Source organism: Ciconia boyciana, chromosome 3 (assembly GCF_034638445.1).
Source record: "Ciconia boyciana chromosome 3, ASM3463844v1, whole genome shotgun sequence".
NCBI classification, from domain to species: domain Eukaryota; kingdom Metazoa; phylum Chordata; class Aves; order Ciconiiformes; family Ciconiidae; genus Ciconia; species Ciconia boyciana.
In genome coordinates, this window is record NC_132936.1 from 108,488,415 (window position 1) to 108,510,496 (window position 22,082).

At 39.9% G+C, this 22,082-nt stretch overlaps 1 long non-coding RNA gene across 1 annotated transcript; it reads left to right on the top strand.

Annotated features, from left to right (window-relative positions):
• Nucleotides 1-3,140: 3,140 nt before the first annotated feature.
• Nucleotides 3,141-19,073, top strand: LOC140650292 (uncharacterized). The gene is made up of 3 exons (XR_012041913.1): nt 3,141-3,184; nt 10,175-10,225; nt 19,048-19,073. It is a non-coding gene; the product is annotated as an uncharacterized lncRNA (long non-coding RNA).
• Nucleotides 19,074-22,082: the final 3,009 nt, after the last annotated feature.

A 22,082-nucleotide genomic window follows, 5' to 3' on the forward strand; every position in this document is an offset into this window, starting at 1 on the left:
ATTGGTTTATCATGAAAAATACAGAATTTTTATATGTCATTACTTGGATTCCTGTAACATTTAGTAGCCCTGGTTTCAGACCCTGCTGTGTGATCTTTACAAGGACACAAAGAAAAAGTTAGTCCCTGCTCTCAAGAGCTTACAATCTAAAGATACCACAGGTGACAATAGATGGAAACAGATAGAAGGGTGCACTCAAAGAAAATGAAATAATGCTTCACAAAATGCATCATTGACTATGTAGACTAATAGATTCTTACCTGGTGTTCTTAACTGCAGGACAAAGAGTGTTTTTGTCTTCCAGCTTCTGATAAGAACAAAAGTATGTGATATAATCTTGTTCTAACATAAGAATATATACTGGTACTTACTGATATACTAACAAATGTATGCACTTGGTACAATTCTAGTTTAGTCTCCAGAAGGAGACTGTGAACAGATGTTTTGCTCTTTAAACTAACCCTGAAATATGGATATTTGCTACAGAAATTTGGTTTTGCCTAGTGTCCCTCCACTGTTTATTCTATATTCAAATGACTTGAATTCTGGCTCTGGGTCATAGATGCCTGCTCTTGGTTTTTTTATATATTATATGTAGCTCATTTCAGTCCTCCCACTAGTTTTTGTTGTTGTTGTTGCTTTTTAGCCTTAAAAAGTTTGATTTTAGTCCTCACAGACTGGACAAATCATGTTAGAAAACAGTTCGTCTTCTACTTTGTTTATAGCATTTTTTGCTAGCCAGCATAAACAAAGCCCTGGGCAATTTGCCATCCCATTCTAGACAGGATGTCTAACAAGTGTAGTAAGTGCAAGGTCTTTTGTTTACATTGTGAACTGAGTTTGGGTTTTTTACTGCCCAGTTCTGTATTCTTTATTCTAAAAGTGTTTTCTTATCCTATGAGGAGAAAGCTACAACTCGCAATGTGCGAATCTGCATTTTTAGATAAAAGAAGATCCAGACGTGCTAGCTGGAAGAAATGTGTTCCAATACTTGAATTATAGAAAAAGAGTATGCTGAGAGAAGAAAGAAGTGGGACATGTATGTTGATATTTACCTTAGTTTATGTGTTGGGAAGAGCATGCTTGGAAGAGCATGAGTAGTGATGTATTTTATCCCTTCCTGCAGACCGAGGCCTGGCATGCACTGGAAGGGAATCTCCTGGTAATTGTTATTAATTAATTGCTGTGATGTAGCACGCCAGTGGCTCATGAAGTGATTCTGATGCCTCACTGAAACCAAATGTTTCAGATACAGAAATAAATACCATAAAACACGCTTTTCCCAATAAAGCTACAACGCTACTGATTAGCCGGTGCCCTAAAGTACCCTGAGGTCTAGCGATAATAAAACCTTCTGACTTAAACCTCCACGCTTATCCCTCTTCACACCACCCTTCTGTGACAAACCAGCTCTTCCAGCACTCAGGTTCATTTCAAGAGTTAAAAATTAGCTCCTCGCTCTCAAGAGCATTGAGGCCTGGCTATTTGCAAGTGGTGGCGGCTAGATACGCACATTAATTTATTAATTTCAGGGACATTAAAAAAAAAAGGGAGAAAGAAGAGAGCTTAGGACTGGAAAAGGAGCAAGAAGGCAGCTGCAGGAGCAGCTCCAGAGCCTGGAAGCAGGGTGAGCCACAGTGCTGTGTCAGGAGATCAAAACAAGTGGATCCACCCTCATAATCTTCTTCTTGCACAACCCCTGAGGTGTCTGTGCGTGGATGTGTTTCACCCTGAAAAGAGGTGAAAAGAGGACAGACTGCTGACTTACTTACACAACAGTCAGAGGAGATAGAAGTGAATTTTTAGACTCAGCCCCTGCAGCCAGTACACTGAGTAAAATAACAAGTATAAAGGATGTAGTAAGCAAGTTGATTTTGTATCCGGGTGCAACATTTAATAATTACCAGGCCAAACTCCGGCCTTCTGGTGTTTTCAATGCTGAGGTATAAAAATAAAATGTGTGAAATACAAAACAGGATTTCTGGATGGTGGGAGTGGGCAAGATTTTATAAGTGATGTTTGTTTAAATACTCTTACAGCAGATGTAATACAGATCATACCATCTCACTAAGTCACAGGAGTTCAAGAGTTGAAAATGGCCGTTTAGGACTTGTGTGTATATATAAGTGTCAGAGAAGCTGGACACATTCTTTTATCTTGAAGTTAAAAAACCTTCTCAGACCCTACAAATGACAGAAATTTCACCTTGTTCACGAGAAAGCCTTTCCATACGTCAGTGACTCGTAGTTTCAATGCCAGTCCTAACAGCCTTCCAACACGAGGAGAATATGAAATGATGAAGCATTGTCTGCTGCACGTCTCTTTGAAGTACAGCACAACACCGTCTTAGCACCAGAGTTTCAGGAAGACAGGCACTGGTCTCAGTCACTAAACACCCCTGTTGCGGCAAGACAGGACTGTCCCTTCTCTGTGGAGTTTTATGGGGTTTTTTATCTTCAAGCACAGATAGCCAAGGGAGGAAGTAACTGACTGACTGATTCATTGCCGTGACTACTGAACAAGGGCCCCTTTAAAGAAATGTCTTTGAGAATAAACAAAATTATCAGTTGTTAGCCTACTGGTGATTTACAGTAGAAAATCACTTAAACAGACATTCTTCCTCGAAAAGTCCTGTCTGCTGCTCTGCAGAGGCTCAGATGGGGCACTGTAGCTTTATTTCATCATCACTTATATTGTGTAGTATTCCAGGAGAAGTACAGGGAAAGGGCCAGAAACCAATGGAGAAATTTAAAAAGTTAGGGATATAAAATCTCAGCCATTGATTATAGCAGGATTTCAACCCAGCTGTGCTAGAAATGTGCTCTATTACTTTGGACAAGCCGTTAAAACTGTTGGCATCTCACACCCTTATTTGATTTAGGCCAGAAGTTTCATGATTAGCTTAAGCCAATCTAAGACTGTACTGCTGTCAAAAGGACATTCTTCCTCCTTCTTACATCAGACCAGGCACCCACATGACCATACAATAAACTGATCCAACCAAAAACCAGCCCTGGGGAAAAAAAAAAAAGAGAGATTAGTTTTTAATTGAGTCTGGAAGTTAAGCAAGCCCTGTGTGCCACCAGATGGTTGCTGGTGCTAACGAAATGGATGGACTGGGAAGAAACAGCTAGAGGGAGGGAGAGGTTAGACAACTGCCCGCAGCGGCAGTGAGATTCAGCGGGTGAGTCTCATTTTAAGTGGGTACATCTACTTTAGCATGCAGCACAGCCCAAGAAGATTTGCTGTGTAGAGAGAAACAGGTTGTGCTGCCATCCCAACAGCTGTGCTGCGTGCATTGGAGGGGTTTTACTTTGGGTTGCCTCTAGGCTTGTCCCTTGCAGGAGCTTGGTGTATTGGGTAGGCTCCTGGAGCACATCTTCCAGTTTAGTTGATACAAAAGCTTATGTAGATGCTCCCAGTATGTACGTGGAGGTACCACTGGTACTAATATTTCTTGAGACCTCTAGGTGCTACCATAATACAAAAGTATTTAGAGTCCATTTAAACTCTGTTTGGGGGTGAGAGGCAGGAATGTAGCAGACCCAGACCTGAGCGAGGAAAGAGGGACCACAAAGATTTCATGTGGTTTTATCCCCACAAAAGATGAATCGTTTCTGTGGTCCTGCTCTCAAGCAATGGAGGTGTGCCAAGGTGTGCTCAGGTCTCCGTCAGTTCCCTTCGGTGATGATGCACTTGCTGCTTTTCCCGTTTGTGATCATTATTCTACCAACATACGGCTCTGCTGTTCTCGGCTCCTGGATGCTTCGCCAAAGCAGTCTCTGGACTCTCACTCTAGTTGAAATGTACCTTTTTGAGCAGAGTCCTTAATTTGCCCTTCGGGGGTGTTTTGTGCAGCTGGGTGCTTTTAGCACTTTTTTCCCACGGATTTTTCATCGGTCACTCTGGCAGTAAAAGACAAGACAGCAGGGGGCACCAAATCTGCATAATTCTGTTAAAATGACAGCTTCCGGACCATGCTCATAAAATCGAAGTTATTACGCATCCTCTCAGTTTACCACCTAGAATTTCTTTCCAGCACTGATGTTTTCTAAGATACCCCTTTGCTTCTCAGGAGCTACAGTGGTGAAAGTGAAGGTCGGATTTCCACAAATGTTGAAGTCTGAGCCAGTAGCAGACCTTTCTCCTGCCAGTTGCCATCCCACTCCCTTCCCTGCTTGGTGCTGTAGGCTCCAGAGCTCATGCCCAGGAAGATGCTCTCTCTAACACTAAATTGGGGAAGGCGTTTGTCTTGGCAGAATTGGATTAACTGAAGGCTTTGCCTTTCAGTCCCATAGTGTGCTGGTATCAGCGTTGTGAGAAGATTTCATGCTGAAATCAGTGTTGGACTTTCTAGAGAACTTAACCTCTCAATGGCTGTGCAAAATGTTTTCAAGCCTAGAATAAGTGATGTAGCTTAACTCTGCCCCTGTTCTTTCGCAGAAGCTGGACCTCAGCTTTCTTACAACTTACTTTTTAATAAAAAATCCTCTGCAAAATAAAAATGAAACACAAAATATATTCTCTCATGGTTCTTTGAGTATTGGTTTAAATGTAATCTGTGAGGTATGGATCTGATTCGAAAGCCTTCTTCATATGAGTAGTTCACACCCATGGAAGATCTGTGGGTACACTCAGAAAAGTAAAACCTATTATTTGTATATATGATACATATGTATTTTTTGTATTTTGGAAGTGCTTCAGGATTGGATCCTCATTTGATAATATACAAAGACAAGTAACATTGCAGTTTTGCAGACACTGAGAAATCTATTAATTGGGAACAACTACTAGTGTATTTCTATTACAGCCAAGGACCGGGAAGATGAAAAAACCTTGCTGAGATGTTCACCACGTGATTTTTTCCTGCCCTGCATGCCCAGTCTTGTACTTATATTCTTCTAAATTTACAGTCACTTTCTTTGAAAAATCAGGCCATAGAGAGAGATAATGAGGCAAAAAAGATAGCATGCGACTAAGATGAGAGCCGAGGACTGAGACATGACTGCTCATTCTGTGGCTTTTGGTAAGTTAGCTAAGGGTCAGGTTCATGAAATCATTTAGTTACTTGAATGGTAAGTTCAGCTGGTTAGGTGCACACCTAACTAAGTATTGCTTCCAGGCTTATTTATCTACTTTAAATGTAATCACTCATTGGATAAAATAGGCAAACAACATACCTGCTCAGCCTTCCAGAAAAGCATGTTCTTACAGGTAATTGCTATTGTTTCAGACAGCAGAAAAATAATGTCTTGTTGTCAGGTGACCAAAACTCAGACGATAGCAGCTGCACATGTGCATATTAACAGCTCAGTAACCGTCCAGCAACGCCTGTCATGCTCCGTGTTGAACTGATGGCACATGCTCAGCTGATCTGTGCATGTACAGTCAGTCCAATATATTTGGATTCAGTGATATTAGCAGATCTGAAATGTTAAAAGCAGGACCTATAAATCATGTATGCTTTTCTCCAAGGAGAGATCTCATCACTTGATTACTCTTCAAGATTGGTTTGCTGAGTCTTATCACAGCATTTTCTCTCGGGGTTCATGAATCTTGTATTTTTGACTGTGCGGTTTCACAGATTCATTGACCTTACAGCATTATGGTGAGGAGAAGTACATAAATATTGGCAAGAGTACTGACACTGCTGTAATGGTGATTGCATAAATATCTAGTAAATAGACTCTACGTTCCCATTGATTTCTTTAGAGAAAGTTTACAGCCTGGAACTTTTAGCTTCATTTGTCCTACTGACAATAGCAGGCTAAAATAATGATTTAAAACCCATATTTTACAGTCACCTGACAAGAAACGTGTGACTCTTGATAACAGATCTGGGTTGTTCCTTAATCAGCTGGAGGGTTGCTGTGTTTCTTCTGTCTCCATAGCTCTTAGCCTGGGAGCTTCAACCCTGTCTGCTTGAAGTTCAAGAAACTGAGGCCTTTCTCACCTGTGATCTCCTTCATTGATTTCTGTGGCATGACTCCTAAATAAAGTTAGGAAACCTGCAAAACAAACCGACTGCTCCCCATGCTCAGTAGGAGTGGATCACAGAATCACAGAGTGGCAGAATGGTTGAGGTTAGAAGGGATATCTGGAGGTCGTCTGATCCAACCCTCTGCTCAAGGGGGTTGCCCAGGACCATGTTCTTGAATACGTGCAGGGATGGAGACTCCACAACCTGCCTGGGCAACCTCTGCCAGTCACCCTCACAGTAAAAAGTGTTTTGTGATGTTCAGGGGGAACCTCTCCTGTTTCAGTTTGTGCCCATTGCCTCTTGTCCTGTGTTCAGACACCTCTGAAAAGAGCCTGGCTCCATCTTCTTTGCACCCTCCCTTCAAGTATTTATATACATTGATATGATCCCCCTGAGCCTGTTCTTCTCTAGGTTCAATAGTCCCAGCTCTCTCAGCCTTTCCTCATCCGAGAGGTGCTCCAGTCCCTTAATCATCTTTGTGGCCCTTTCCTGGACTCTCTCCATTATTCCCATGTTGCTCTTGTACTGAGGAGCCCAGAACTGGACACAAAATGCAACTCATAGGATAACTGAACCTTTCCTTTTTTAATAATCCGAGACATTTCTTTCTTCCCCACATTTCCATTGCGGCCTGCCTTCTGGGGGCTAAGTCACTTGTCCTACACGGCCATAACAAACCTAATTTTCACAACCAGGTTGTTCTTTGCTGGCTTTTTTCCCTGGTATAAAAACTAGTGGTTGGTGGGTGTAGTTGTGTCAAAACTTCAAGCAGACGTGGACAAGAAATCTGAGGATTTCCTTAGGCACTTCTTCACCAGACAGCTCAGTACCTTGCACTGCTTATAGTGCTGAAAAGTCAATCCCTGTCCTAATTGTCTCCTATCCTAGTCATATTTCATTTTCTTCCATCTTTCCCACACCTCTCCCACTTCTCCCTCTCAAGTCTATTCATAATATAATACCTAGCAGTCATAAAATAGCAGAATAAAAAATGACTGTAAACGGAGCAAAGTTGGAGCCAGACTGCTCTGAACAGGGTGGCCATATCCACGCTTTTGATTCAGACTTCACGTACATTGAGTAAGTCCTCGAAGATTTACAGTTCTATCCATTCTCAATTATTCTTTGCTGTGAAAGTCTCCTATACCTGGAATGAAACCTAAAGATAAATAAGAGAAGTCACTCAATTGAGCTGATATTCTCAGTAAGCAAAAAACCAACATAGTTTGTGAGCTCTGAAGTACCAAACAGAGCAGCTCAATTATTTCTAAATGTGCTTGTGCAGTTCAGCTGCCTGCTATAATGTTAAATTTTAAGGCTGTGCTTTCCCCTGCTGTTCGTTTACTCCACTGCCTTTCCCTGCTCCTGCACAGCACTTACCAATTGCAGAGAAATTAGCATTTCTCCTTCTGCTTGTGCCAATAAAGTATGATCCTCCACACAAACTCACCTGAAAGGTTGTGGCTGGTAGTGGGGTTTAACATTCTCTCTCAAATTTAGCTACCTCATCCATCAGATATAATACCAGAAGAAGCAGTCTGAATAGCGGGGCTTAAAAATACCCAGGTTTTCTCTTTTTTGAGGGAGTAGGTAGACATTTTTAGAATGGATTTCAGATATTGTGCTTCCCTAAATCTCAAGAAACCTTTTGAAGAGGCTTGAATAAAAGGTAAGAGATCATGATTTGGACATGAAAATGATCAGATGATCAGGGCGCTGAAATACCTCTCCTATGAGGAAAGGCTGAGAGAGCTGGGGTTGTTCAGCCTGGAGAAGAGGAGGCTCCAGGGAGACCTTGTTGCGGCCTTTCAATATGTAAAGGGGGCTTATAAGAAAGATGAAGACTTTTTACCAAGGCCTGTAGTGACAGGACAAGGGGCAATGGTTTTAAACTGAAAGAAGGTAGGTTTAGATTGGACATAAGGAAGAAGATTTTTTATGATGAGGGTGGTGAGACACTGGACCAGGTTGCCCAGAGAAGTTGTGGATGCCCCATCATTGGAAGTGTTCAAGGCCAGGTTGGACGGGACTTTGAGCAACATGACCTAGTGAAAGGTGTCCCTGCCCATAGCAGGGGGGTTGGACTAGATGATCTTTAAAGGTCCCTTCCAATCCAAACCATTCTGTGATTCAATGATTTAGAATATGTGTTAGGTAGGGTAATGAGTCTCTGATTCGTAATTTATAACCAATGTCTAGTTAACCATCCAGTCTTAGACCTTAGATGCAGTGTGCATCAAAGTCTGTGGGAATGTATCTTCTGTGTAAACAGTTATTTTTCAAATCAAAAGTAAAGGGAGGGAATAGGACAAAGTAATTACATTACTTGGAGTTTTCTGGGTTAAATAGACTACGTCACATATAGACCTTGAATATCTTTCTGTGTTACACTTGCTGTCACAATTGGGCATTAAAGACATAATACTGAATGTAATTTTGGGGGTTGCAGAATTCTTAAACAGAAGTGATATAATGTGTTCTCCTCCTATTCCTGCTTTTATTTCGCAGATGCAGACAGAGAGTTTTGCTTTTTCTAAGCACATTCTGGTTTGAAACCTACACAATAATCTGAATCTATTATAATATTATGTTCATATGTTCACCTCTTTTAACAGTTACTTCTTTCATTTGGGAAAGAATATTTGTTCTCCTATTGAGTATGAGAAATCTATATTCACTGAGAACTGAAAAATATTTGTAACCATTCATAAAGCCATTTTGAAAACAGCTTTTCAAAAATTGCTTCATAGAAGTCTCCTGGCCTGCTGTTCAACCTGAGAATGATTCCCACTGTAATGTGGTCACTGCATGTTTCATTGGTTAATGGTGCTGTGGCTTCTTTTGTTGGAGATTGTTACAGTGGAGTTTGTGTGAAATAGATGACAGAAGAGGAGGGAAGGGAAGAGGAGGGAAGGGAAGGGAAAAGAAGGGAAGAAAAAAGAAGAGGAGAGTTCACTTGGAAAGAACCTACAATATCATCTAGTCCAACTGGCTGACCACTTCAGGGCTGACCAAAAGTTAAAGCATGTTATTAAGGGCATTGTCCAGATGCCTCTTACTGACAAGCAGTTCGGAGTGATGGCGTTTGTCTTCCCAAGTAACCTTAGGTACGATGGAGCCCTGCTTTCCTGGAGATGGTTGAACACCTGCCTGCCCATGGGAAGGAGTGAAGGAATTCCTTGCTTTGCTTTGCTTGCGCGTGCAGCTTTTGCCTTCCCTATTAAAGTGTCTTTATCTCAACCCACAAGTTTTATCACTTTTACTCTTTTGAGTCTGTCCCCCATCCCACCGGGGGGGAGTGAGCAAGCGCCTGTGGGGATTAGTTGCCAGCTGGGGTTAAACCATGACAATGGGGCATTGACCACCTCTCTAGGATAAGCCAATAGGTTTTCCTCTTACTCATTCAACTTAATGAAAACAAAACAGAGCATTCTCTTTCTGATTTAAAATATTTTAAAATCATAGATAATAGGGTTGGAAGTCACACCAAAATGCCATTGAGTTAACTACCTGACAAAAAGCCAGATCAAATATTTCTTGACATAGGTTTGTGTAAACTGCTCGTAAAATATTCCAGTTCATGGAACTGGTCTCTGTGGGCAAATCTGTTTCATTACTTTGCTGTCTTTACCAACAGAAAAGTCTTTCTAATTTAAATAACTTTTTTTTTTTTTAATTTAACACCATTACAGTTTATTCTATCTCTAGTGGGCAAAGAATATTATATTCTGTTTCCACACTCACTACCCCTTTACATATTTGAAGACTGTTTTCATGCAGGTCTTCAGAGTTTTCTTTAGGTGAAATGAGCTCAATTCTTTCTGCCTTATCTGAGAGGCCACGTGTTTTACATCTATAATATCTCCTAAATTGTCTCCAACTGATGCACATAGTTTTCACAAGTATAATGTCCCAAAATGTCATTACTTCATATCTGCAGTGCTACATTTTTGCTTATATATCCCAGCACAATGTTTTCTGTTTTCATGCCAGATTGATACTATTGACTCGCGTTCGGTTTGTGATAAAACATGCATCTGTTTTTCTAAGGATTGCTGTCTAATTGTTCCCACTCTTAATAGTGTGTATTTAATTATTCTTACCTAAATGTGGTACTGCTCATTTTTGTTTGATGAGTTGCATATACTTTTCGCATTGATTCCTTAACTTGTTGTGATGATTCTCAATTTGCAGCCTACCCTTTCACAGGCAGTTAAGAGATCCTCTGCAGCTGACGGCTGAATGGTATGTAATAATCCTCTCTACTGTGTTATCCAAAATATTAATGGAAGTTTTGACTAGTGCTAGACCTGAGGTAGGATCCTACACAATCCCATGTGCAAAATCCTTCCACTTTGACAGTGAATCATGAATAGCAAAACCAGCTGCATTTTCTCAACACGATATTAGTAGTCATGTAAAAATGTCAACCAAACCATGCTTCCTTAACCCACATTTGAAAGTGTCATGTGAAACAGTGTCAAAATGTAAGAGTATGGCTCTTACATTTGATATAAGATATATGATACATAAGATATATAAGATACATAAGATATATGGCTCTAATTGCTTCGTTCCTTGTCCCGAGGCCTGTTACTTTGTTATAGAAAGAATTTTGTTTCATTTGGTACAATGTTACCTTGATTAATCATTGGTCCTGGCTATTTTTTTTCTTGTTCTTTTCTAGGTACTTGTTTAATTTAAATTAACAGAAAATTTATGGAATAAATAATTAAACATGCCAAAATGTTTATCATTCCCTGGCTATTCCCTTTCCTCTTTCTGAAGATGGTGTTTATCTTTACTAGTCTTCTGGAACCTCATCTGCCTTTCAGGATTTCTCAAATACATAGTTGGTCTGACATTATAGCAACTTTTAAAATATAAACCACACTGGAAATGGGTGTCAGTCTCCTTAGGTAAACTGGCTTTCCTGTAGGGGCATTTCCTGCATATCTCAGCCTGCCTCATAATGTTCTGTAGTATTTAATAAACGCTTTTCCTGCTGCCAAAGATAGTAAAATATTAGTTGTTATTGTGAAAAAGCACATTTTCACAATACATAAAGATACCATAAAACTTGCATATTGAAGCAGAATCTCATTTAAGAAGCTTTATAGACAGAAGGGTGAATATCTGCTGTTAGCCCCTATGAATTTGATGGATATTCAGATATGAAGTCATGTGGTGACCTACTTTCACGATATAACATGGCAGTAAATGCAGATGCCTCAGATTTGGGGCACAATATTGTGGGGTTTGGAATTCACATTTGATGTTCAGGGACAGAAGACACTAAATAAGTTAACAAAAGAGACTGCATAAAATGAGTTTATACGACTATGGTTGGTGCAGCTTTGGACCAAAATGCAGTCAGACGATTGCTCTTAGTTTATCTGGAGACTCCCTCCAGTTTGATTTCACACCTTGCCTAGGAATTCAAACAATCTGAACACATCTTTGCCTTGCAGCATAGTTAAATTAATGTTTCTATGTCTTGAGTTTCTAAGCTGAAAGTTGTCTTCTTAAAGAAGACCCTGGCTGTGTAGTGGAAAAAATGGAAGGTGTCATGCAGTATTAATGTGCTTTTGTAGCTAACAGAGGCAACATTTTTATTTTTGCTTCTTACAAGTCAACAAGTTGATTTCATTCATTTTAACTTGCTCCCTCTGGTTTCTAAGAAATGAAAATGAGAATATGTTGCTAAACATGTAAGTAAATATACTCGACTTGAAGCAACTCTCAGCCCTCTGTGCTTTTTGCAGAACACTGTTAAATTACATCTTAAGAAAACATAGTATGACCCTTCAGACAGACGGTCAGTGTTTTATGAGCATATTTTTATTAAGTTCAAAGAAAGTCCCACACTTGTTAACAAAGAATATTGATAAATACAATCAAAGGATTGGAAACTACATGATGTGTTTGGGTTTAATTCAGACCTGGCAGCTCTGCAGGATGAAATAATCCACGTAGGATGATTTTGGAATGGGTAAAGGCATAGACGCTCCCCAGCGCAGTTTCTGGATGTTAGTGTGGAGGTACCATTTGTTGGAGCAGAAGAGTAATTAAGTCTTTGTTCCTCTTCACTTGCACCAAGATGATTAGCAGGGGAATTTCGTTGTGCTTGGTACACTTCCAAATTTTGCAAGGCAGACACTTTTCTGATAAGAATTGGATTTCTTATTTCAGACCGTCCAGTGAACAACCATCAGAGGACAATCTCCCTCAGCTGCTGTGTCAGGCTCAATGCAGTGTGTGCACACCTTGCCACGCTCAGCTACCCTAGTTGCTCAGATGAGTAGCTAGTTGTTAGGCACATCAAGCTGTTTACTCAGCTACTCAAGCTTGTTTGCAATACTTTTACCTTCTTCCTTGGGATGCATTAGAAACAGTCCGTCCTCTTCAAGGTGAAAATGAAGTCAGTAATGCCATTTGTGGACATAGATCATCTTAATTCATTTTCCCAGTGACTTTTTTCACTTTTGTGATAGACTGTTTTTCTTTCTGGGCATCTATTAGCCTGCTAGGCAGCTCCAAGCCACCTCCCCTATTTATGGGCATTTTAACAGAAGGAAATTAATAGGAATCCACATTGGGTGTGAATTTACAGTTCACTAATTCACACTATTCTTGCTGGAGACACTTCAGTGCTAAAGGCAAAATAGCTTATGGTACTGCAAAGCAAGATTACTTTCTCCTAGCAAGACAAAGTGGCCTTAGTGGGAATTAGGGCAGCTAAGCTGCAGCACTTGGAAATTTACACCCTAATTATCACAAATTGACTTCTCCATCTGGGCCAGAACAAATATATGAAGAATACTCAGGGGGTTGTCCAGTGTTTTACCTTTTCCTGCAGTATGATCTCCACTGAGATTTGTCTGGTTATATTCAGATTGTCACAGTGGAAAACTCTTCCACAGTTCAAATCAGCAAAAATGCTTTCTGATTTTCAGTTATCTGGATGTTCAAAGTACCTCTCAGAAGGTAGTATACATATATACTTGTCAGTGATGACAGTAACTGATAGATCATTAATATGAGTTATAAATGCCAGTACTGCTAAGATGTCATATTTGCTTCCATTTCAAGCCTGAGTCTGGCAACTTGATTAGCTTTGCTTAACTGAATAGTTTTGCTGATGTTAGTTGTTTCAATGGATACAGAATTATTGCCACTAAAATGGATGGTTCAGAAGCCAAAATATACACACACCCCCCCGCAAAATACTTGCTGAAAAATATTTTTCTTTTACATAACCATGTCCACAAAGGAAACCTCCCTGGAGTCAGTTTGACTTTGAGAGTTGCTTAAATTGCAATCCAAAGCAAACTCTTACAATATCTGTTAGGAAAAAAAAAGTTCCTTCCTATTAAGTGCTGTTTCACATCAGTTTATAGATCAACAATTTATGTAACCCAGTCAGCAAGAAACACGTGTATAGCATCTGCCCCTCTGAATCAATTAGCTGGCTGATGTCAAGGCAATTACGTTAACGTAAGGCTGTTGCGGGTTCAAGGAGAAGAGAGCTTAGTTTTTCCATAGGAACTAAATGCCTTGAACTGAGAAACAGGTTTTTTGTGAGAGTGTGTGTGTGTGTGCAGTACTTGTGAGTCATGATAGTTTCTTAAAGGCTGTTTAATGTGCTGAAGTTGACATGAGTCATTGTTCTCTTCCCAGGTAATGACTAGTTAAGATCACATTTAGCTCTTCCATTTCTCCAGTAATCTCTGAGACTTGTATTTCATTGATCTTCCAGTGAACAACTGCTTCAGAGCTCTGAGTGACAAGTAAAGTCTTTAAGAAATAACACAAGAGAGCTCCATTTGGAGAGCATGGATGACTAGAGCTGGTACCTGTTACTGCTCAGCCACTTTTGTCTCAGAAATAAAAGTGACAATTGGTTTAACAAAAGAAAGCATACCTCGTCCTTACTGATTAATGTCACCAGTCATGAAGTAGGTACAAAACATATAGGACTTGGAAAAAGGAAACTCTGAATGACTAGATTTTATATTAACTCCCAAAAATAAGCCCAAAAAGGGCAGAATTTTTATTTACTACATCACAATCACTGTTTCTCCTAGCTATTCCTAGAGTTAAATTGAGTATTTTAGATGGTGTTCTGAATATTTACTTAAGATCTAGACCCAAACTTTCATTATCTGACTCTTGTGGTCTAGGCAAGTTTATTTAGACTTTTCAAGATAACAGAAAGAAAAAGAAGACAGAACCCAAATTGAGATTATATATTTGCGGTATAAAGTGGGCTAGAAGCTCCAACCAGGATGTCAAACCTTTCCTGTTCTCTTCTTCATAAGAGACGAGTAAATCGCAGAGAATCACCTTGTCTTTCTGGTTCTGCTTCAGACTGGAAATATTTTATATGATCTTAAAAACAGGATGGCTAATGTATTAAAGGTTTATATTTAGAATAGGAATGATCTTTCAGCACAGCAGTCTCATGAGACTTCTTGCTAAACATGTTCCCACTCCTCCATTGCCACCTCCAACCTTTTCTTCTGGTATTTTTCCAATTTATAATACGAATTCTTCAGTTCCTGTTGTCAAATGCAAAAATAGTTTTTATAAGAGACTTTAGCTGAAAGGACTAGAAATTCTAAGTGATACAGAGTGCTACAATCATTAGTTTAACTCCTACAGTTAAAAAATTCCCTATTTATGGGTTTTGAGTTTTCTCTCTGGTATGACATGAGAAATATATTTCAAAGTTACAAAAGCTTAGGGGATCAGTTTGGACAATCTTTAATTAAATTCAGCATTTGGTAAAGACTTCTGTTATTGATATGTTAACAATACAACTCACGTCTTTTGGGCAATTGATTTTTTTTTTCCTTTAAAAATCAGTAAAAAAGAGATAAGTAAAACCTGATAGTAATTTAGCAGAGGCAGAGGACAAGGAGGCAGGGTTATAAAGGATCCTGAGCTGATGGCAACTAGTCCATTTGTACTGTCACTGCAGTGCATGCTGCTGTACATCTGCATAGCCTCCCCTTCCTTTCACATCACAGAAGTACCCACCTCTCATAAAACTGCATCAAAAGTGAAAATAATTTTTCTGAATAAATACATCCATAATTTAATGTTTATGTATTCATTAGTCAATGCTGTTATTTGTGCAGAGCATATTGTAACCATTTATGTGTGCAAGTTCAAAATGACTAAGACCATTAATTCCATTAGAACACATATGTTGGTTTGGTGAAATACTGAATTTTTTCTAAACTGTAGCAAAGACACCAGGCCTTGGTTTATTGCACCAGATTGTTTTTTTCTGGACAGCAGGGATGAGCATTCAGTAGCAGTCTCAGTATAAAGAGATAAAGCAGAAGAGCATTTGGTTTAATATGATAGAATTTAATCTTTCTCTGAGAAGGAGAACTGTTGAAGAGCATCACATATTTGACTTTGTTCCGGCTTCTCTGTTGAGAATGATGGAGCCATGAGGTGTGATCTGATACAGTCTGCAATGAGTGGGAGCAACCAGCAGGGCTTGTACATTAGCAGAATATTTCAGGCTCTGGGTGGGAAAAAATGAAACACCATTAAAATCAGAGGAATTTAGCCCAGAATGTTATTTCAGCGTTTGGACAAATGCATATCTTATGCAAATTGTCTTATTAGCATAGCTAGCTCTGCAAGATTTTCAGTGACTGATGAAGGATTTCTCATAGGTTACTTATTCAGAAAATTTGCCATTCCATTTTCATTCCTTTGATGGAATTCAGTTATTCAGAATTCATAAAGTTGGAGGCCACTGTCTCCCCAGCACAGACCCAAATTAACTTCCTTCTTAGCAGGATTAACCAATGTTAGCAAGAATTACTTGTGTAAAGTTTCCATGTATTGATTAGAAGCAAATCAGCTAATGTCAATGGCAATTAAGACTGTTTCATATATTCCATGTTGAGATCTTACTTTCTATTCCCTGCATGGGCTCCCATTTTTATGTTGGGCTTCCTCTCCAGGCTAAAGTTCTTGAACAGTTCAGAAAAATGTTCATAGAAAAGAAACTAGACATGTTATTTTGCCAATGCTGAAAATCTTATGAGTAATTTATGGGAGGCTCCTGGCTTGTCTATGTATTGGAAGGACTCCACATCTGGAAGGAGGTAACTTTTGTAACATGAATATGACTTCTGCTGTGGCCAAAAGTAATTATTGTCTTTGGCTAATTTTAATCCTTCTGAAAATTTCACACGTAGTTAGTAGAAATCTGTTGGAATTAAGCAAATTCTTTCTCCATTCTATTTCACTAGTTATGCTTTAAAGCAAGACCTCCCCTGCAATTGCTATTTCCAATTGCTTTTGGTACTCTGTCCTGGAACCAAGAGCAGAGATCCTGTCTTTCTGGAGTGCTTAGTATCCTGTCAGGTAGTTCATCACTGGTGAGGAAGCACCAGTGATGAAGTCTTAATGAACTCCCAGGAGACAAAAGCTGAATTTGGAGGAGGTGAGGAAGTGGGAGGCAGTGGATAGACCAGGCTGAGACTATGAACTAGCAAGAAGATAAGGGAAAGACAGGCTAGTGGGCAAGAACTGTGCGGTAGAGGGGTGAGGAGGCTGGAGAAATAGGGCAGAAAAGCATAGCTTAGGAGTTAAGAGGTGCAGTGAGATCTATGCTCACAGTATTGCTCCACTAACCCTGCAGATAATGGAAAAAGTCCCAGATTCCCTGTTCTCAAACACTCTTCTATTTGCTAGCAAATTAGCAATGGCACGAACAGTCAAAATGTTTATCATGCCTCTGTAGTGCTGGTTATCAAAGCATGGGACAGAACAGTTACTGAGATCAGTTAGTTTAGGTGAGTGATCTACGTTGCAAATCTGAAGCCCCAGTTTTGCCAGTGGCCATTGCGGGCATGAGAGTGATAGTGTATAATTCTGGTGTTGGCTGGCAAGTGAATAGTAGAAGCAAAGCAGCATAGTGTTGTGCTCTGAACCGTCTTATTTTGCCTTTTAGGAACATTTCTGTATTGCATATTAATCTGTGCTTTTTAAAGTGGATTTCAATAGTTAAACATGGAGATCATAGCCTGACAGGAACCTTATGAAATTCAACAAGGACAAATGTAAAGCCCTGTACTAGGGAAGGAATAAGACCTGGCAATGATACAGGCTGGGAACTGACAAGTCTGCTGAAGACGACCTGAGACAGGCAGTGGAACAGGTTGCCCAGAGAGGTTGGAACATCTCTGTCCTTGGAGGTTTTCAAGACTTGACCAGATGAAGCCCTGGGCAACCTGGTCTGACCTTGCATTTGGCCCTGCTTTGAGCAGGAGGTTGGACTAGAGACTTCCTGAGGTCCCTTCCAACATAAACTTTCCTGTGATCCTATGATAATGTAGTTAAAATTTATTCAGTCGGTTCCTACAAAAGAAAGTGGGAACAGTATTCTTGCTAACAGCTGGTGAAATAGCATATTTATTCACCTGGCAGTAAAATGAGATTATTGTCATGGGTTTGTGAACTACCATATTCTTGGTGTCTGAAAAGAAGAGTTAATTAACAAAATGTCACTTGCCTTTATTATTGCAAAAGTAACCTTTCGAAAATGAACTGACCGTGAAGTGATACAGTCATTTCATCTGGAATCTGCAGCTAATCTGAAATAGTAATGCATAAGAGTATGAAATGCTTCTATTAATCTCTATGGGATATTAGCAGTAAAGCCCAATGATGGCAATTTGTATATAAGCATTGTTAATTATTTAGTATTACTTACAGTTCACAAAAGAGTCCACTGTATTATTAAAATATACTCAATCTAATGAATGAAAATTCTCTAATATGATTAATATAATGGCTTTTACTCTAACAGGCACTTAGTAATATATTACACTTAAAACTGTATATGGTAACAATAATATATGACTCTTAAAACTATGAACCACCTTGGCTGAGGGTATAAAACCTTGTTGGTGGATTTACGGTGACTTTAGCTTCTCACTTCAGGGACTACTGGTCTTATAAAGACTTGTCCTTAAGGTTTATACAGTTGTGGTACTTATTTGGGAGTTGAAAGGACTCATTAGCAGTCCCTTCTCATCTCTGATGACATTCTATAAATTAGCCACTGGAAATTTCTTTCAGTACTTTCATATTCTTTCATTATCTAGCACAAAAGGTAATTTCATATAAAATCATGTGCTCCGACACCTGCTAACATAAGGACATCCTGAACTCATCGAGCTACTGCATCTATTTTCACAACGTCTATAGGAACATTGGATGTCATTTGGTTTTGAGGGCCGTCTGTTGCTCACCAGATGTACTCCTTTGTTATTGTTTATCTAGTGACTGAATTTTTCTGGTCCCTTCATAGAGGTCCTCACAAAGTAAAAAGCCATCCTTCAGTAAAAAAACCTAAAGCCTCTCCACTTGTGCTTTGACCTATGGTAATATTTGCAGAGTGATAGCTTTGAAAATCAGCATCTCAGTACCGGTTGTACAAAAGCAGCACCACCATCACCTCCTGTGATGACTCTGTATGAAATTGGGACCAGATTGTATTGCAAGGAAAGGTTTGCTTCTTTCTTTAACTCCCTCAGGAACCTGCTGTCATATTTTCCAATAAATATGCATGGTAAAGACAAATACTTTCTGTTTACAAACAACAAATTCAAAACACAAAATATGCTTCAGTGGTAACTGTAGCCTTCCTAAATTTAATCTGCTCAAGTAAAGCGAGGACCCTCGCTACAAAAGACTGTAGTCTTTTGTAAAAACCATTTATCCGAAGGTTTTACCTTCGTCATGATCTGTTTGTGTACATTGTGGGATAATAGCCTAGAAAATCAGTTCATGTAAAAACTTGTGCTAGGAAGTATTGTTAAGCTTGAAGTACCTTGTGTGACCCATCAGCAAATACATTTAAAAGAAATAGCCTCTGGTTGAAGATGAGAAGAGAGAATACAAACCATTTTTTTTATCAAACTGAACATGAATTTACTTTCCGTTTCTTACTGACATTCTACTTGGTCTGAAATTCATCTCCATGCTTCAGTGTTCTGAATAATTTTTGCTACTGCATTCCTGGGTTACAGGTGTGTGCCACAGGGCGAGAAAAGCAGTCCCTTCTGGGAATGGCCTCGGAATACACGACCCAGAGGAAGTATGAGTATCTGTGAAATTTTGAAGACAGCAGAATGAAAGATGAGGTGCTAAATCTGAGACTGGCTGCTAAAACAAGCTGCTGAACACCAGAGAGCAAGGATTACTGCATTTGCTAATGGACTGCTGCTGAACCTCTAGGCATTTTATTTCTAATAATAGAAAAGAAACCCAGGTGTGTCTCAACATGTGGATGTAATTTTGTTTATTTTGGGAAAAGAAGCATTAAAATAACCCTTTTGAAAGCAACAGTTTTTTTCTAAAGGTGGTTATACTCTGTATTTGTCTGGTTTGCCTATTCCAGATCCCTTCAGCTGATAATGCTGCATCCTCAGCTCCTATACCCTCTGTTCTGGCCTCTGGGATATGCATTATTTCAAAGGAGCACAGCTGGGCGCTGGACCATAATTTCTCATGCAGCTAGGTTCAGATCCATCAGTTAATTTGAAGGTTGGGACCAAGACCTTAGAAGTGGATGGCGAGCTAATAGACTGATGTTCCTGCTGTGTTCACAGAGGCTTAAACCAGTAAGAAAAAGGGTCAGGCACATCCATATTATTTTCACCTTTTGCCTCAGATGCCATGGTTTGCAGTAGTCTCATTCAGAAATGATAAAGGAATGGCTCCCTGCTGTAAGGTCCTCATGCCACAGAGAGCTGTAACCAGTTTGTAAGGAGATGGAGACAAGGAAGACTTTTTAGTGATTACTAAGACAAATCTCAGAGATATACTGAGTGAAGGGTAAATCTTTCCACCACTCTCCATCACTTAAATATCTCAGGATACTAAGGTATGCTTATGGTAGAATGTAAGAAGACAGTAGGACAAAAATGTCCTAAATGCATCTTGATAGATTTTCAAAGGAAAATCTATCAAGTATATCAGAAACTGTATCTATCAGTATATCTACCATTGTATATCAGAAACTTTTGTAATTAGTCAGCCACTAGCAATGATTAATGACTAGAAATATGGCTAATGGGTAATATATGTTTCAAAATCAGTAACAGGAAAGGCTGTGTGATCTTGGAAGCATTGGGCTGTGGAACTGTCTCCTTGCAACATGAGAAACAAATATTTTGCCTGTGTGTTCAATGAAGGCCATATACATAGCTGGAATGTAAACGAAGATGAGAGACAGTGAAAAACAGGAGAATATTTCCCTTGGATTGTAGTCCTAAACTGAGATTTAATGGTCATTTCCACTTCTGTCTTTTGCAATACCTACAGTGTATTTTTACAGATATGCGTATGTGTGTGTGTGTATGTATACATGTAAGTGCTCCAGAAAGAAATGTTTTATTTTGGTTTTCTTGGAAGCATCAGTTTTTCTGTGTTGAATCTTAACATAGGTAATATATATCCAGATATTAAAGTAATTGTGGCAAAATAAAGAAAAAAAAATCCAAAGACGACTTCTGCACCTCATTTACAGCTCTTTTCAAAATTTGTGGTTATGAATAAACCATTTACTTTCGCAAGCATCCGCTCTGCAGGATTTCAGATACAAAAGAATTAAAAGGTCAGAGAATTACAATGTGTTTAGTGCATCTCTGTATGACAGCAAAGCTCATAGCTATTTGCTGTGTTCTGTCCTTAATTAAAGCATCAAATCAAATGTACAGTCTGGAGCAGCTCGATTATGAAAGGTTACATCCATCAATTTATTCCTGATTGGTTTATTAATTACTGGCCTTGACTCTTGATTCAAATCAGCACTCTTTCCTCAGGATAAAAGTGCATATTATGTTAAAAGTAATATACCACAATTTTAAACAAAAATATTTTGTAAACATTTAAAAAGAAAGCTTGTATTAAACTTGGCTTTGATGGAATTACAATCTCGTATACCATGAGGTCTGACTTTTCACAAGTGACCACTGGCAAATTTCTAAATAGTTTTGTTACTCACCCTCCCTTCCATCCATAAAAGGATAGAAAAAATGCTGTGAACTGAAATTCGTTTTACGTTTTGTAAGGATATTTCAAATATATAGCTTTCACCCATGGTTTTCAGAATATTTTTAAATGGGACTTCTGGTGGTTCTGTGGTATTTTCTCCTGAAAACTTTTTGCTTACAAACCTGCTGTATTGTATCAGCTGATGTACTCCAAAGAGGTGGAAGAACTCTTGACGGTAAATCTAAACCCAACCGCCTACAGAAATAGCTAAGTCATGTCTGGAGACGCTATGGATGCTGTTAAAGGCAGGGTGAGAAGGCGGGGGCTCACCCTTCCTTCCTTATTTCAAATATGTACTTCAGCAATTTGGATATTGCATATACAGAATCACTGAATCACGCAGAATCATATAGGTTGGAAAAGACCTTTAAGATCATCGAGTCCAACCATACCTGAAAGTCATCAAGAGCACTCTCCCAGTTTGTGGCATTTAAGAAAGGCTTGTCTTTATTTACTCTAACAGCAAATATCCTTTTCATCTAGTGGGAAAGGACGGACTGATCCTACCTCGCTGAGCTACTCCGCTTCAGTTAATCAGCTCCTAGGCTCGGTTTCTGTCCCCTCTCCCTCCATCAGAGGACGGCCACTCCAGCGCCCGCCTCCACACCCCGGGCCATGCCCCGGCACCGCCTCGCCCTTCCTCCGGCCTCGCTCAGCTCCGAGGCGAGGCCGAGGCGCCCGGACGCTGGGGCACGTCTCACCCCTCCTCTCTAACAGCTCCTGCCCTCCTCCTTCCAGAGTTACCTGATGCTAAAAGAAAAAAAAAAAAAAAAGCACTTCAGGTTTGGCCATTACCTTTTCGGGATTTGGCCTAAACTGATCACAGCCTACGCTCGTTCCTCTCACGCTGTCGCGATATATGATTTCAGTCAGAAACACGCGGCCGTGACGGCAGACGCTGCCCGAGCGGCGGCAGGACCCCGCCAGCCCCGCCGCCGAGCCCCCGCTGCCGCCCCCGCTGAGGGGACCCGCCCCTCGGGGGCGCCCTGGCGGCGGGGGCCGCCCA